Source organism: Fundulus heteroclitus, unplaced genomic scaffold, assembly GCF_011125445.2.
Source record: "Fundulus heteroclitus isolate FHET01 unplaced genomic scaffold, MU-UCD_Fhet_4.1 scaffold_361, whole genome shotgun sequence".
NCBI lineage: Eukaryota > Metazoa > Chordata > Actinopteri > Cyprinodontiformes > Fundulidae > Fundulus > Fundulus heteroclitus.
In genome coordinates, this window is record NW_023396772.1 from 88,745 (window position 1) to 106,679 (window position 17,935).

The following is a 17,935-nucleotide window of genomic DNA, read 5'->3' on the forward strand; positions in this document are numbered from 1 at the left end:
TTGGTCTTCATTTCACACACTGGGTCAGCTAGCTGAAAAACGACTGCTTCCCCTTTCAGCAAACAAACTCTTCTGCAAAAGTAGGTACAATTATGGTGTGGAAACTAAAGAGCACTGCCTATTACTGTTGTTCAGGTAACGCTGTTGTAAAACTATAAACCATAGGAGTCCATCCCTGTTTAGCCTAAACACACATTGAAAGTCAGGCTTGACTAGGTCGTTGATACACCCTAACATATCTAAATGTCAACCTATTCTGCAAGTCCTTTGACACCTGAGTCTGCACATCTTTTCACATTTTATTTTTAAAACACCGTTTTACATTGTTTAGAAGATTAGGGGTGTCCAGTGTGTGACAGAAGTTGGGCAAAATTATCACAGACAACATGGAATCTTCTTACAAGGGAAAATGTTAGGTGCAATTCTAGTTTCACTTGTCAGACAAAACGACCAAACCTATCCAGTAAGTTTTACTCAATAGTCAGAGTTTGGTGAACCCAAAATCTGCTTTCAATTCACTAATTAAACTTGGCTAAATACCGTATTCTCAAAGAAAGAGAACTAGTCACTCAAACACAAATTGATGTGTGCTGTTTCTGTGTTTCTTTTTATATAATCTTCTTTACATCAAACACCACTTTGGAAATCCAAAACACCATAAAAGCTCCCAACATGATACATTACTGCAATAAAAAGAAGCCTATTGCTGCCCAGTATACCCAAATATGATTAAAGCAGTGGAAGTTATGCCATCAGTTGTAAACCATGTTATTGTTATAAATATGTTATTTTTGTTATTTTATCATTATAGCTTAATTGTGTTAGGTGGCAGAAATCTTAAGTAAGAATGCGCATGCTAAAGGGGGGGGGGGGGGGGGGGTGAGATCCTGCAGGAGAGTGAAATGCCAGCATGACGCCTGTGATCTAAAAATAGCTTTCATTGACAAATAAAATTGACTATGGCAACACATGAATGACTGCATCTATTTATATATTCTATTTAGAAGGGATTCAGTTATCAAGTTTTATTTTAATTACATAATTATTATGTTCCATCTATTGTATATTGTTTATGTATAAACAATGTTTTTTCATTGGTTTTAAATGCAGACATAAAAAGTGACACTTTCGGAGCTTTAATCATAATATCGTGATATCGCATGTTTTTAGCCTGAGGTTAACACAACCGTCAGGCTATGACTGTAATATTTTTTCAGTGTTTTGTCCTTAGCTGTAGAGCAAATCATTTTATTTATGTTCAATGTTGAAGCGATATCATGATCACCCTCCTGTTATAAATCCAGAAGAGACAAACCCAGAACATATCTCGCTCTACGTGCTGTCGGCATGACTTTTTACAGTGATTCCACCTTTTTTTCTGTCCTGTCTTGCTCTGCGTCTCTCTGTGTATCCCTTCCCACTCATGCTTCTGTCCTTTCTGCTTCCGTCTCTGGAATAAACCCCACTGGGTGGATGTTTTGTCTTGGAAGCCCGTGAATGTTTTCACCTCGCTGTTGTTATTTATTGGCTGCTGACATGCCCATGAATTCTGGGCCAAAGTGAAACTCATATTGTTATCAAAAGCATAAAATTCCTATCACTTTAGATGTCACAGCATAGACAAGAAAATGAAGCAGGTACTCATAAAGACGGCGGGTGTAATAAATCAGCCGGAGCGTCCAGAGAGAGGAGACGCTTGATTAAATAAGGGGAATTAGGTATTTTTGCAAAAGCAGGAAATAACATTGATCTATGCTCCTGCCAGTGGTGAAGCTTGACACCATTGTGTATTGTTTATTTTTCTTGTGTGTTTCTGAGTTATTAATCTTGTCTTGACAGATTGATATGAGTGGGACAAAATCCTGCCTACTTTGGCTGACACATTCTCCTCTGCTGGAAAACTGAGGACAGACTTATCTGCTTTCTTCATCAACTGAAGCTCCCACCGTGTCATGTTCAAAGCTTTGTTGCCTAGAATATATAGTGATTTGCAAAGTATTCCTGAACTTTGACCTTTTTTTAAAACACTTTTTTACCTTTTCAAACACAAGCTTCAATGACTTTGAATTTGTTATTAATATTAAATATATATATATGTGTATATATAAGTATGTGTATATGTATGTAGGTATACATATATGTAAATATATGTTTATGTATGTTGTTATTTATATATTTATAAATGTGATATATATATATATATATATATATATATATATATATATATATATATATATATATATATATATATATATATATATATATTTAAATAAATAAATAAAATGCAAAATATTTCTGCACATGACTTTCTCGGTACTTGATAGTTTTAGAACATAACATAAAAGTATATGGCATTTGACATTTTAAAAGTTTTAAGCCCCCCCCCCAGAACATGAGAAAATCCTTGCTATTCGATGCTGTAGCGCACATATATAGTTACTGGGGGAAAATAGGGAGTACCAATATGGCGGCTGGTGGCTTCAGAGCGACTCGTTCTAACAGCGGGCTGTTATCAATCCAGTGTATAATATAGCTCAGTGGGTGGAAAACTAAGTTTGCACATCACCTTCAACAGCAAAACATGATGAGGGGATGCTGAGTGTGGTACTAGTAAAAGCTAAATAAATAGCTGAATGCTAAGCTGATAAAACGCTAACCTGAAAATCGATAGAAGCACCGCCAAAACTCATTCCAACTCGCAATGGAGGCACAAGACAGAGTTGCTTTTATACCCCACCGCAGCAGAGCTACTGCTACATCAGTTTCTCCAGGTGACGTCACAAAAACCTTTGAACCAATAGCAATACTGGAGGATATAGGAGGGTGCTACACTGATAGTTTTAGGCAGGATTTCAAATATGCAATAAATTGTCAAAATAATTTCTGGGATATGTAGACAGCACTATAAGACATCCATGTTAACAGTTTCTTAGCAAATACATTTTGATTTGGAGTGAATTACCCTTTAAAGTAGAAAATGGAGAAGAATACGTTGTTATATTTTATTATTGCTAATTGCTAACGGCCTGGTCACTGTGAGTAAAAATTATCCAACCACACTGGCTTAAAACTTGGAACTGGAACGTAGTTAATTTGGTTTTGGTGTCATTTGTTGTCCAAGTTCCGACTCCAGAGGTAAATGCAGAGCCGCAGAAGTAGCCACCAGTGTTTGTTCCTGTTTCACTGTCATCCACTTGAGGTTGTCCAGGGAGTTCTCCACATTTTGGTGTGTTTTTGATTAAACAAATATCGATTTTCCTGAATAACTCATGTTTTTGTTTGGTTTTTGTTTCAACCTAACTTGTAAGTAAATTATTCTACATTTTTGATTCTACAAGTACCACTAAATGTAGCCCATACCACTGGTGGTAGCACGGTTTGAGAACCATGGGTTTATATTCAAGCATATTCATCTGTGACAGTACCTTAGTCACCACTTAACATGCATTACACATGCCACCATTACTGATCACTTTAAAAAGGGGCTTGCTGAACCCGAAGGGGCATGGTCATGATTCTATATGTCAGCATATTATTATTTGCATCATATTCTGCTCGTCAAAAGATTTCTTTGATCAGATGGACGCTGTAGAAAGATACAATTTCTCTGTTATGTTCATAACTTATGGTGGAGCTACAGCTCCTGTCTTTGCTTTGCACTATATCACATTTATTCCACAATCTGGTATTACCCCTTTTATTTCATATTGGTTATGGGTTTTTGACAACGTCCTCAGGTAGGTGAGAAGTGCAACATTGGTGGGCCAACTTCAACCTCTCATTCCCGGGATTGGAACATTCAGCAGATCAGGAGGTTTAATAAACATGGTAGATCACAAAAAGACAGGATGACCGGAAATGGACTGAATCATAGACCTAAATCCAATTCAGAAAGAGTTAAAAGTTGTACCAATTGTACCAATAAAAGGTACAATTTACAAAGTTACTGAGATGCATGAAAAAATAAATGAGTTTTTACAATACTTAAACCAATTATCCATTTTTAAAATGTGAGAAGGCTCTAGAATCTTTCTGCGAGATACCATATGTAAAGCTAGCCAGTAGGACAACTTTTTCTCTTGCTGCTCCACTGGCATGTAGAGACAATTTAAAATCAGCCTGAAGAAGATCACTACAGTAGGAAGCAATATACTCCGTGATACATTTTACAGCAAAATCAATTTATGATAAAAATATACTATAATAATAATAATAATAATAATAATAATAATGTTTATTCTACAGAATAACATACTTATTTAACTGTTTGTAGTCAAAAAGATGCAGAATGACTTATCAAACATTGCAAACGTATACCTCCATATAGCCATTACATAGGAATATCCATTTTAAGTATAGTGTCTGTTAATATTCTTTCTTTCACCAGTGACAACTCTCTGTTTTTCCTGAGGCCAGAGAAAAAGCAAAACTATTCCTGGTTGTTTATCCATGTATAATTTCCATTACATGTCCCACTATGATTTGGAGGTGTCTGGACGGCTGATGGGGCCGTCAAACTCTGGAGAGTGGGGTGATGACCTTCCACCTCATCCATCACCCGGTGATGGACATGGGAAGCCAGTCCCTGACAGGTTTGGAGGACAAGGTGGGGGTAGAGGGTAAAAGTGGGGTTAAGGGTAGGAATGAATAGGGATCATGGTCTCCACTGGCTGGTGGCGTAAAGGACAGGAGGAGGGGGGGGGAGGAAGCTGGAGTGTGGCCAGGATTGAGGTCAGGGATGTATGATTTGGGAATTACATGAGCCACTGCTAGCCTGGTTAAATGTTTGTGTGGGGGGACAAAGATGGATTATCTGACAGTTTGGGCATCTATTACATGTGACATATAAACAAAAGGGAATCATGTCATTTGAGCAAAACTCAAAGTGTTTGGAAGTTTAGAGTACATGACCTATGATGTCTTACAGAAGTACTAATACCGCTTTAGCTTTCCAATATTTCTAATAAAAAAACAGCAAATTTTGAAGTACTTTGCTGGAATGTGTGGGGATAAACCAACATCAGGTATTGCAAGATGTAAGCTTTTCCATTCAGTCCTCTTTATTCTAATATCCATACATAAATTCCAGTTTTAGAGCCGAAACACTGAGTTATTGTAAATCAAGACTGTAAACCCACCTGTTTAGAGTTGCTTTTCACCTCTAATAACAGAAACCTTGACCAACTTAAATAATGTCTATTGATGTTTTTCACTTGATAAAATTTAGTTTGTCACTGGTCTCCCAACCAGTGGCTGTTTTCATGTGTTTATGATGCTCTTCGGTATCCATCATGTAAAGTAATTTGAACTGCCTTGCTGCACAAAAGCGCCTATACAAATAAACTTAAGATTTGACTTGACCAATTTCCAAAAGAGAACGGTACACCTGCAAAGCAGCTACGGCATGTCAAGACATGTCAGGCTGTCCGCTTAAATTGACAGACTGGATAAGGGGAACATTAAATAGGCCTATTGTAAAACTGCAGGAGCTTTAGAGATCCACAGCTTGGGTGGAAGTATCTGTCAACAGGATTAGTCTTCGTACACTCCACAATTTGGGGTGTTTGGAGGAAGAAAGCCATTGTTGAAACAAAGCCATTAGAAGTCGCGTTTGTCACGAGCCATGTTGGAGAGACGGAAAAGATATTGAAGAAAGTGCAATGTTCAGACGAGATTTGACCTGTTTGACCTAAATGGAAAAGGATGTGCGTGATGGAAAACTAACCCTATGCCTCACACATAACACACACCATCGCCATGGGGAAACATTATTGTGGCAGCATCAGGCTGTGTGGATACGTTTCCACACAGCCTGACGATGAAGCTGAATACATGACAGAACTGAATGAAAACCTGTGAACTGTTTAGAGCAGAGATACGAGCAGAGATTCACCTTCTAAAAAAATAACTGCTCTATTCACACAGCCAGGAAAAGTAATAGTCCACAGCGGGGGGAACCTAAAGTGCAACCCAGACTTCATTTGTGGCCCTTGCAATTTGTTTTTAAATCACAAATTCATACCTTCTCGTATGAAAAATGTTAAGTTTCACTTTTTACTCAAAACAGACTTGGCCACACCCATTAAACTTGGCTTAATTCAGCAAGAATTGTTTAATAGTTCCCCTTTTTATTGACGGGTATAGAAATAAACATTTTCTAGACCAACAGCATAAAAAAATTAAACCCAAATAGTTAGGAAACTTTATGCCTTGATGTGAAAATTGATGTTCTCAATCCAATCTGAATGACTTTGACTTATTTTGCAAAAAATAAGTCATCCAGGCCTTTATTCCATCATCTAATCTTCGCAATGAAGGTTTTGCACAGTTTGCACCTTTCTTTTTGAAGAATCAATCATTTATATAGCCCTTTACACAGCCAATAAAGATGACCAAAGTACTTTGCAATTAAAAACAATATAAAACATACATAGATAAACAAAACAAAGCATAAAACCATAAGAACAGGGAAATAAAGATTAAAAATCAGGAATAGAATAATGGTTTGTTACTTGCTATTAAAGCTCGTCTGAATAAATGAGTTTTGACGTTTGATCTAAAAACACTTAGATCAGGGCTGGAGTGTAGATCCAGATGGAGTTGATTCCAGAGCCCGGGTGCTGCCAATGAGAAAGCCTGATCACTCCAGGGTTTGGACCTGGACCCTGATGAATCTCATAAAAAAAGTGATTTGAAGATCTCAAAGACTTGGCAGGCACATAAAAGTTTAGTAATTCAGACAAATTTGGTGGGACCGAGCCTCTGAAGTGGCCTTGCCACCTAGTACTATGACTTTAAAATTGTCTACCTCAGTAGCTCTATCTGTCTCCATACAAAGGTTTTCATATTAAATTATTGCACCCTATTGGTTTATTATATTTATTTCACTTTTTTTGATTCAATTCAATTCAATTCAATTCAATTTTATTTATATAGCGCCAAATCTGATTGTTAGCAAACAATGCACTCTGTATATATTTACCATAAGAAGGCCACATGACTGGAAGTATGATATTGCACATTAGCGCAAAGATTAAACATGGAGAAGCAACAGAACCTGCAGACATATATGCTTTTACCACCTCATGCCTGTACTATTTTATTTTTATTTTTATTGGTGTCATCCAGGGCACTATTTCATGGCTACAGCAGGTACAGAAAGCTGCTGCACAATTTTTAACTGGTAAAAATAATCTAGGGGAGTTGAGAAATTAGTACATAACTGCAGTTTTAGCATCCTTCCACTGGCTTCCTGTTAAATTTCGAATCCATTTTAAAATTATTTTATTCACTTCTAATAGTCATCTGAACTTCACTACATCTATATATGTTTGTGTGTTCTTAGATCAGCGGACCAGATGCTTTTACGAGTAGATTGTTTTATTTGAAGATAAATATATGTTTTTCGTGTTTTCTTTTTATGGTCATAATACATGACTAGGCCCCTTTAAGTGCTTTAAAAAACAAACAATAAAAACTTTAAAATCTGTTCTAACAAAGGTTGAACTTTTGTCATTGTAAAAGTGAAGAGATACACCAGTTTCCCATATAATAGAACCAAGTTAGAGCTAATAATGTAAGAATAGAGAGTGGCCTGTAATTCATGGTGTCCCTGTGGGACACCATGATAAACTGGACTGCAGGAACGTATACATGCGCCCCAATTTCTGATAGAAAGTCCGCTTTAGCAGGTACGATCCAAACAATCCAGTTCTGTGTCTCTGATGGCCACCCTCTGTTCTAAATAAGAAATTCTGTAATCACTCTATTTAATGCAGTAACTGAATTCCAAAGCACAATTAGGCAATACTTCATATTGGGTTTTTTTTTGTTTTTTTTTGTTTACAAAAACTCCAATAAAATAACATGGAAAATTTTAAGGTCTACGAATGTTTTCCATATGCCCACTCATAAATGTTCTGCTCAAACAGGTTCAGTGACATTTGACCCTGTTCATCTGATACACTGCTATCATTTCGGGCATGACTGTGTGATCATATGTTTTCCTCTGTCTGAGCTAAATGTAGGCATGTCTAGACAGCTCTTTCTTTTTTACTGCTGCTACTCGCCCTATATTATGCACCTCGTGTTAAAAGTTCAGTTTTTTTAAGGAAGTTGTAAAAGACTCCTTCCTCTCTCCTGTCTGACAGCAGCTTCATGACTGGCATAGTGAAACCAGGAACAGGCCACAGTGGTGCTGCCCGGTTCACTCTTACTCATGAGGTTTCGCGGTTTATTTCTTTTGTGTCAGTTTTAATTTCATTACTGTATATTTTGGTGTTTTTGTACAGGAGCAGGTTTGTCAAAGCTCCTCTGCTCACCACGAAACAAATATTAAGACTGCTACGTCTTAGATCAGATTAGACCTCACTCTGTAAATAAGGATAAGCTATTGTAAGGACATGGAAAACAACAAGGATTGACACACATATGTATGCTTGAAACTGGTTCATCTTATTGTTTTTTACTTTCTTCCTTTAATTCTTGTTAAAAACATTTTTTTTTACTAATCGCTACATATGTCTTGATCATGAATTTGCCGTGTTGCTTTCATCTTTGGATTAAGAACAGGACACACACAGACAACATGTGTGTGTATCCTGTAAAACAACGAGCTGCCCTTGCTTGTCTTGTGTTGGCCAGGGCCTCTGTGGGTTGGGCAGTTTGTGAAAATGACAAGACATGCCAACAAATTGCATCATTTCTGCCTCTGTGGCCGAGGACAATGGGCCACCATATGCTGAAGTGGAGAAATGAATGGAGCTCATTTGTGCTGGCACCCCGAGCTCTCGCCCCCCTCGACCCTGCTGGGGCCTCCGTGGCAATGGGGCCGATGTAGACAGACAGGCTCACTCCGTGCCATGCTACCGGGCCGCTGTCCACTGTCACGTCCCTTAATGTAATACAAAGCTAATGCGTGTGTTTCTCTGTAATGGAGCGGAAAGACAACATCGGATGTGAATGCCATAATTTCAAAGCTGGTTTTGACAGAGGATGATTTTGATTGGAAATACGTTTAGTGTTTCACACCCTTTAACTAACATGTGGGACATTTCAGTTCCTGCATTTAAAAGTATCCGTATGAGCAACTTTCTGTTTGTCCATGTTTCTTGTTGTGTGTGTGTGTGTGTGTGTGTGTGTGTGTGTGTGTGCGCGCGTGTTCAGGTCTGGGATGATAGCAGATGATTAAGGAGTGGCTGCTCTGTTGACATGAGATACTAATGAGGATGAAATGAGAAGGTCAGGGCTCGTCTCCAGGAGGGGGACGCCCTCCTCCTCCCTGCTGCCACCAACAACTCTTCCCTCCCCCTTCTCCCATCCTCACATCCCCAAGTTGCCTCCTTTCCCCAGGATGGACGGCTAATCCTCTTCTTAATCGGAGCAGGCTGGCCTGCACATAGACACACACCTACACTCTTCCAAACGGGCCTCTACATCTTCGTAATGGAGGTAATTAGTTGCCCAACAAGGCCAGCTCAGCATTATGATTAGCACCCTCTTTTGAGTGCACTTAAAATTTAACCACTTAGGCCTTTTGTCGTCAAGTCATTCTGCTCTACACAGCCAACAGGAGACACCAAAAAGTTGATAAAGCAAAAGCCTCAATTCATCTCATCCTATAATTTTTGAATATCGTTGTGTTGGACCAAAACTCAGCAATAAGTATCAAGTCTATAGCCGGGATCCTTTTTAAGTGTGTTAAATAGAATTCTGAAACATGAAACATTCTGAAAACTGGAAGAAAATTAGACTCCTAAAAATTAGCTCACATAATTTTCTGCACACCATATGACTATGTATAATGTTGAAGGTACATTGACTCGAAGATGGCTTTTTTTAAATGACTACCATTAATTTGAATAAATACATTACTTAACACAAACCTTAAAATAATGACTGGTTCATGAAAGAAAACAGCAATTAAGAGTAAATTCCATTTAGGTAGGTAGGAAATATTTCTAATCTCAGTGTACTATTTTAGATTGAAATGTGTCAAAATGGTCATTCCATTTAGGTGTATTTTAATACACCTGAACAAACCAAAATTGACATTTTGGTCTATATACAAAATAAGGAGGAAAAGTGCCAGTGCATGTCATGAACATGCCGTCCCTACAGTGAAACATGGTGGTGGCAGCATCATGCTGTGGGTATACTTGACTTGTCAATGTCAACTTTATCTATATAACGCTTGACAGCTTAACAAGTTGGACCAAAGTGCATCTAGAACAAAATAATTGATAGTTGAAAAGAAAAGGGGAAAGACACAAAGAAGACATTAGTAAAATAATTATTTTGTTTCAAAAGAAATAATAAACAAAAAATTAAACCTCTATATAAGTCGAAAGCCAAGAAGTATAGGTGGGTCTTTAAAAGTACCCTAAAAGTCTAGAGATTATGAGCAGCTCTTAAGCGAAACAATAACATATTCCTTAATCTTGGAGCTGCAACAGAGAAGGTACATTCCAGATGTTCTGTTTGGAACAGCTAAGAGGAATTGGCTTTCTAACCTTTGTTCCTATGGATGGATGGTGTTGTATGAGATACTTTAAGCATGATGGGGCATGACCATAAAGACCCTTAAAACAAGTAGCAATCCTGTAACAAACAGGAATTCAGTGGAGCGAAGCAGCTACTGGAGTTATATGTTCCCAACAGTTGCTCCAGTTTACAGACAAGCAGCAGCATTTGGTACAAGCTGCATCTGAGTAGGGGATGACTGCTCCAAAACGATATATAGGGAATTACAATAATCTAGGGCAGTTGAAATAAAAACTAATTTTCCATAATCCTCTTGGATGAAATGAGGCTTCAGGGTCTTTTTCAAAGATGGTAACATTTATTCTAAACTAACAACAATAATTAAATGGTGTTAGAGTGTGAGTTCAAATTGTGTCTTCCCTGTGTTGCAAGTACTGGTCACCATTAGGAACCATCTAAACATTAATGCATATTTATAAATCTACATAGTGTTCTCTGACACAGTTCTGACTGAAAAAAAAAAACATTGATCAAGCTAAGATTGTGCTATTTTTATTTTACAAATCCAGACTGTGACACTCATATCTTTGATATCTTTGATAACTTTTGACATTTATTATTGTCTACCTAATGCTGTAGGCTATGTGGATTTCTTTGGGGTACCTTGATGGAATGCCACCTGTGCAATATGTCTAGCTGTTAAATTTCATCGCTACTTAAACGCTTAACAGTCAACTCTTTGGGGTATTATAATAAAATGCAAGGGATTGGAAATGAAAGCAACTCATTCAAGAAGTGGTACGGTTCGTAAAATCACAGCTTTTCACCCTGATCGTGCTGTCCTGTTGGTACAGCAAGGAACTGTGCACAAGCCCAAAAAGCAAGGTCCCTAGAGGCATTGAGGAGCAAGTGCGGTGTGGAGATCCTTGACTGGCGTGCACAGAGTCTTGAACAGAACCAAATAAAGCACATATAGGAATTAAGTGGTGACTTCAAGCGTAGCCCTCTTGTCCATCACCATCGTTGGACCACACAAATGGTCAAAACTTCCCGTAAACACACTCCTAAACCTTGTGGAAAGCCCTCCAAGAAGAGCTGATGCTTTAACAGCTGTGGAAGGTGGGTCGACAACATATTAAACCCTCTGGATTAAGAGTGTCACTCAAATTCATATGACTGTGGAAGGAAGACCAGCAATCACTTGCTACATAGTGTATGCCCTAGATTAACCCTTTGAAACATGATGTTGGGGATTTATCAATACCTTTGGATGTGTCAAAAATGGTTATTGAACAAGTGGCCATTGGTAGTTAAAACATATAGGTTAATAATGTTAAATGGCATTTTTGAAGCTGGCATTGTTGTACCAGTAACTGACAACCAACTACTGGCTAACTCAGATCTGTGATTCATGCATCTACTTGAATTAATGAATACATGCATGAAGCATCTTCATGCTTCTTGCATGCTCAGTATGAGGGATTGCTGCAAAGCCATCGACAATACAGACGACTGTCTCCCTGTGGCTCTACGCTCTTTCGTGAGGAGTGAATGCTGCTTGTCAAGACTTGGTGCAATCTGCTGGGTTTCCTTAGATAGGACAATTTTTGACCCATCCGTCTATATGATTGAATTCGACTATGTAAAATGATAGAGATATGTTGTGTATTGGCGCTCTATGTATACAATTGAACTGAGTTGAATTGAACTGAATTGTGACTGCATCTCTGGGCAGCTCAGAGACATATTACTGGTGGGACCACTTCAACCTCCCGTTCTGTATTGTCCTTACACAAATCACTCACTAATATTCACATACCTAGATTTGACCGTTCATATTCAGATTCCAAGCAGGTATTTATTACCCAAATGACAAAAGCTTACAGAAAAGTTTGCTGATGCAGCTAAGGTTGACAGTAAAGTATCCTTCATTTGAAAAATTAGGTGCTGTAAAAGTTTTCTTAGTCTCATCTTCATGCAAGAGATGAAGTCATGTAATAAGAGATAACCTAGACAAAGGTAGCGCTGACGGCTGTCCAGTGATGCAGAATAACAACTTGTCTGAGTGCAGGGGAGCTCCTAATAAAGAAGGTGTGAGGGTCTCTATCAGCATGGTGAACTGCTGACCCCAACAAGAGGAAGGAAGTACTCAGCCATCTGCACGCCATTTTTCATCTCTCGGATGGACCTTAAAAGAGAGGCAGAAAGAGGCAACATAAGGGAGAGGGAGAGGGAGATGTATAATGGGTCAGGTGAGAAAAAAAATGCTCTCCGTCTCGTGAAGTGTAGTGAAGTGTCATACGGATGCCTCCTAAGTTGTGACCTCTGTGAATTTTAAAGACTGTTCATCTCAACTCGTTAATCAAAGGCTGATGCGTATCACGATGACAGACCCCACACACACCCAAGCACGATCTCAGCCAGGTGCCATTTATCTTTTTTTTTTTCTTTTTTTTTTTTTTTAACACCGTGGGTTCTTTTGGAAGATAAGGACTCTATAATTCCCGCTGAGACTCACTGCGGAATTGCAGAATGTATGTTGGATCCCAACTCCTGAACACATGTTCACATTTGCATTAGCAGATTTATTACAACAATATAAACATTGTCTTAAAATATAGAATAAATGCAATAAGAAGGTATAACATTTTGACTGAAGTACAACCGTTGGAAGTGCCAAAATCCAAAATAAATAAAATAAAAATACACATATATCAAAGCATACGATTGTGCTTGCTATATGTGTATATGCTTCAAAAGTAAAAAGGAAACTAATGCTGAATCTGGAGAAGTCAAAAATAACTCTGCTTCAAGCAAATCAGCTTAGCTTATTCATTTCAATGACAGCAAAATATTCTATAGAAAATGTTGAAATATTACTAATATTTCTTTTAATTTGAAATATTGATTTGCAATTTTGATACAAATATTTTATATAAATAAAAAACTATATGCACAAAATTTTTTTTATCAATCGCTATTTAAATATAATGTTTCATAAGTTTTAAGTATAAGCATAAGGGTCAAGCCAAAATTAGTCATGTAATCATCAGCTACATAATTTAAAGTACCATTGTTGATAATTGACATGGCAATTAAAGATGTGTACAGATGCCTTAAAATAAATAGCTCTTAATCAGTGTTGGTGAGCTCAATATTCTGTTCTGTGTTGCAATTACCTAAGAGCAAAGTCTGGATATTTTTTTCCAGCTTCTCTAACCATTGTGCTTATTTTGTATGAGATTAACTTGAGTCCTCGCTCAGCTCTGTTAAATCGCATTTCCAGTTGTTTTGAACTTTTAGGTTATTGCTCTGACTCTGGACAAGGGTAATATTTCACGAGTAACTAACTTCTTACAGTCGACTCTTCACTCATGAAGACCAACGCGCACCTGCTCCACATAAATGGCATGTTTTCTTGTCTTTCCTATTTTGAAGAGCAACAAAGAGAAATAGACTCCCCTGTCACTTCACTGTTACCAGCAAAAGTCACAGATTACTGTTTAAAAGTTCTGTAACACCCATATCAAGATAATAGAGTAGAGTACAAATAATATTAATCGAAAAAAATTCCTCAGTTATATTTTTTTAAAGGACGTGCTAGGGGTGTGGCACTGTTGATTGTCCTAAAAACGCTGAATTATGAGTTGGATATTTAATTTTATTCTATAAAAATATTTTTTATGTAAAGGCTTAATAAATAGTTTACGAAAATTGTAACTCTGCCAGGAATAGTTTTCCTGTGTGACTCTTGTGTGTTGTGTTTAGAGTGCAGAAATCAAAGCCTACCACGTACGAATGAAACTGAGCTCCTTCAAACACGCCTCCCATAAAAATGGACTCCAGCAATGATGTGCTGTTGGCATGCAATTTCTTCTCCCCATGGGCATCCGATTTCCATCTTCCCCCTGTAACAAAAGACGGGAGGCTGTTGTGGAATTCATATGGAAATGAAAATTGATTTCTTTTTATTGCAGTAAGTGAAATCTGCTTATTCGCGGGAAAACCGCCGTTTCTGCGTTCACACAAAAAAAAAACTGTGCTCGCGAGGATTTACGGCGGACGGTGTGCAACTAAAATATGAGCGCTCTTCATAAAGGTGCTGCAGATAAAGTCTTGTTGCAGTCCAGTGTGATCGCTCTTGCCTTGCTCTGTTTGATCAAGAGCGAGGGGCAGGGGGAGAGAGGCTGGGAGGAAAAATGAGCCTGCCAGTGGTTAATTGAGCATACAGATTCCTAATGTGTCAGGCGGTGGCCTCGCAGATGAGGGATGGCACTTTTTTACGATGCATCTTCCTTTGTTTCCTCTCCAGCCCTAATGAAGTCGGCCCTCCAGTCGCCACCTGGGCCGGACGTTCAGGCACCACAGACTCCCTAAACCCCACCCCCACTGCCACCTCACCCCCCCCCCCCCCCCAACACCCCCTCCATTCACAAAGTCTGATAGCGATTCAACATCTTCAACATTCCCCTACCGCTTCCTCAAGCTCGGCCTGCCTGAAGATAAATACACACACGTGCGATGACACACAGGCTTGACCGGGGGCACCATCACGCACACACTTGTACATACGGATGCACACGCGCATACGCGCAGCACGTGTTAATAGCGGGGAGTTTGTGATAAACTCACACTCTAGACTGATGTTAGCAGCATATTCATTATCAAAACCGCAGACCTGTTTATTTTTACAGTCCCAAAACAGCAAGCATCCATTATCCAAGGTTTTTTTTCTTTTTTTTTTTTCTTTTTTTTTGGGGGGGGGGTCTCTTTTCATACATGCCTTTAGGTCACCCACTAATGAGCTTAACACTGAGGAAACATGGAAACAATTAGACGAGCTTTGGCTGTTTGAAAAACAGGACAATGATATTGTGCCTTATGATTACAGACATTTATATCAACACGCACAGCAGAAAGGAAAGGAGGCGAGTAATAGAGTCTGTGGAGTTCCACGTCTTTCTCCAAGAGAAGGCCCTCACTTTAGTTTCAATCTGCGCAAGCAAATGGTTATTTGTGATCACTTTCTTTGGCAGCTTCCTTTATCCCTTCCTCTCCTTGTTGTCTCTTCAGTAGGCCGCCCTCAAAACTTCTGCTGTACCCCCTTTCCCTTTGCTGCAACCCCTCAGGTTAAGTAGTTTCTGGTCACCCAAACATGTTCAAGGTGCTCCGTGACCATATGTTTACTCGCTGGGGAGCAGAAGAGTGAAAAGGCTGGGCTCTGTGACCTTCACCCAGGTTGAGAAATGAATACTCCAGGCTCCTCTTGCTTGGGTTCACGCCAGGCGAACAATCATCCCAGGCCTAAAACAGGATCCCCAGCAAGAAAGGAATTGCACCAGTTCTTGGAAATGAGTGTGAAGGGAGAAATATTGTCTCAAGTTTTTGCTAAATTTTTTGTTTTTAGGCTTGTCGTGGCTTTTTAAAATTGTGTTTGGTTTGATAAACATATTAAGACAAACCCTGAGTGAATAGCTTGTATTCTAAACAGCTTATAGTGGTAGTAAATTATCTAATCTTGTACTAAATGTTTTAGTACAAGATTATTAAAAGTACTGTGTTTTTCGAACTGTAAGGTGCACCGGAAAATAAGGTGCACTGTGAATTTATGTCTATGTGTGTCTATGTCCACATTTAAGGCGCACCGGATTTTAAGGTGCATTACATATTCTTCCCAAGTGTGCAATATCAATCCGCCCGTCCGGTAGGTGGACAAGATGCCCCCGATGCCCCGAATGTCCATTGAGCAGAGCGGCTTTGTTGCTTACCAAAGTCATACTTACACCTTTTAATTTTTGAGAGCAAATCTGTCAGTAAGCATGATTTTAATCATAAATAAGGTGCACCGGATTATAAGGTGCACCATACATTTTTGAGAATATTTAAGGATTTTAAGTACGCCTTATGGTCTGAAAAATATGTTACTAAATAATTGGTTAGTTACTGGTATCAAGGAGTATTGAGGTCCCTGCCATTTGGACCGAATGGCAGGGATTGGTCAGAGGATTGATCCTGCCCACGCCCACCTCTATTCCCTTGAGTTCCGGGGGTATCACCTTATCTGTTAGTTGTCCCACATGCCAATCATTCTGACGCGCTCATGAAATGTTAATGTGCGTGCTCGTTTCTTGTCAGTCTCCGCTTGCTGGCTGCGCAAGTGCACTTCTAATGTTTATGAATCCGGTTAGCTTCAGTGTTAGCCGTTCATTGTAGCGCCGCTTATCTCACCGCAAAGTTTGAAAATGGCTGAGAGTGGCAAGACACAAATTGTCTTACAAGTTTATGATAAGAAAAGAAAGGCCTCAAAAAGAAAGAAATAAGACCAGAGTGGATTTGGGAGCTTTTTTTTTTCACGCGATCCTCGTGAGGAGCGGAAGAGCAGGTAAGATGGTCTTGTGCATGCGCAGTTATTCAAAAAAAGATTTGGGCATTTCTTACTTACGTACATTTCTGGAAACCTTACCTTTAACTATCACTGAAGATAAACAGATATGCAATTGTTTAAGTACACGGATACAAAAAAGTTTGTGTATGGGTACCACATGGAAGGAGGAAGGGTCAAAATAGAAACATAATGTGACATTGAATTGAGCAAACCAACACAGAGCTTTGCATTATTATTACTGTAATAATCAATGTGTTACTTTGTTGTAGCAACAGTTGGAATATGTCTATTACATTTAAAAGTCAAGCAATCAAACAATGTTACACATTTTTGTGCAGATTTTTCTTTGTGTGTATTTTTACTAAATGTAATCATACAGGTAGAGTGATGCTCAGGTTTTTCACATCACATCACATCTAGGGAAACTTGCTCTTGCAAAGTTCACATTCTATATGAAACTCTGTCCTCAAACAGTAAACCAAAATCTAACTTCCATTTTTCTGTTGTTTCATTATTTGACACTATTTCCTTATTTAGAAACATCCAGCATTGTATATATATATATATTGTCTAAATAATACCTGTGAATAACAGTCTCACATTATGTGAGTTTTTCTTCCCACTGTCGCTTCATGCTTGCTCAGTATGAGGGATTGCAGCAAAGCCATGTACAATGCAGATGACTCTTCCTGTGGCTCTACGCTTCCCCAGGAGTGAATGCTGCTTGTCGGGACTTTGATGTAATCAACTGGTTTCCTTATATAGGACATTTTTGACCAATCTGTATAATCTGACCCAATCTGTATAATATGATTGAACTTGATTTTGTAAAGTGCCTTGAGATGACATGTTTCATGATTTGGCGCTATATAAATAAAATTGAATTGAATTGAATTAAAATCAGGTTGAACACTCTCTGTGTTCTTTCCTGGGAGATATAAACTCATTAATACAATCCAGTGACATAAAGCATTATTTTACACTCAAAGGGTTTATTATTTCATTATGTGGAAAAGATTGAGTGAAGTATAATCACGTCATGATATAGTTCAAAGTGGCAGCCTGCGA

At 38.5% G+C, this 17,935-nt stretch overlaps 1 long non-coding RNA gene across 1 annotated transcript; it reads right to left on the minus strand.

Annotated features, from left to right (window-relative positions):
• Positions 1-12,314: 12,314 nt before the first annotated feature.
• Positions 12,315-14,445, minus strand: LOC118559931. The gene is made up of 2 exons (XR_004929010.1): positions 14,279-14,445; positions 12,315-12,670 (listed from the first exon to the last, which is right to left on the minus strand). It is a non-coding gene; the product is annotated as an uncharacterized LOC118559931 (long non-coding RNA).
• Positions 14,446-17,935: the final 3,490 nt, after the last annotated feature.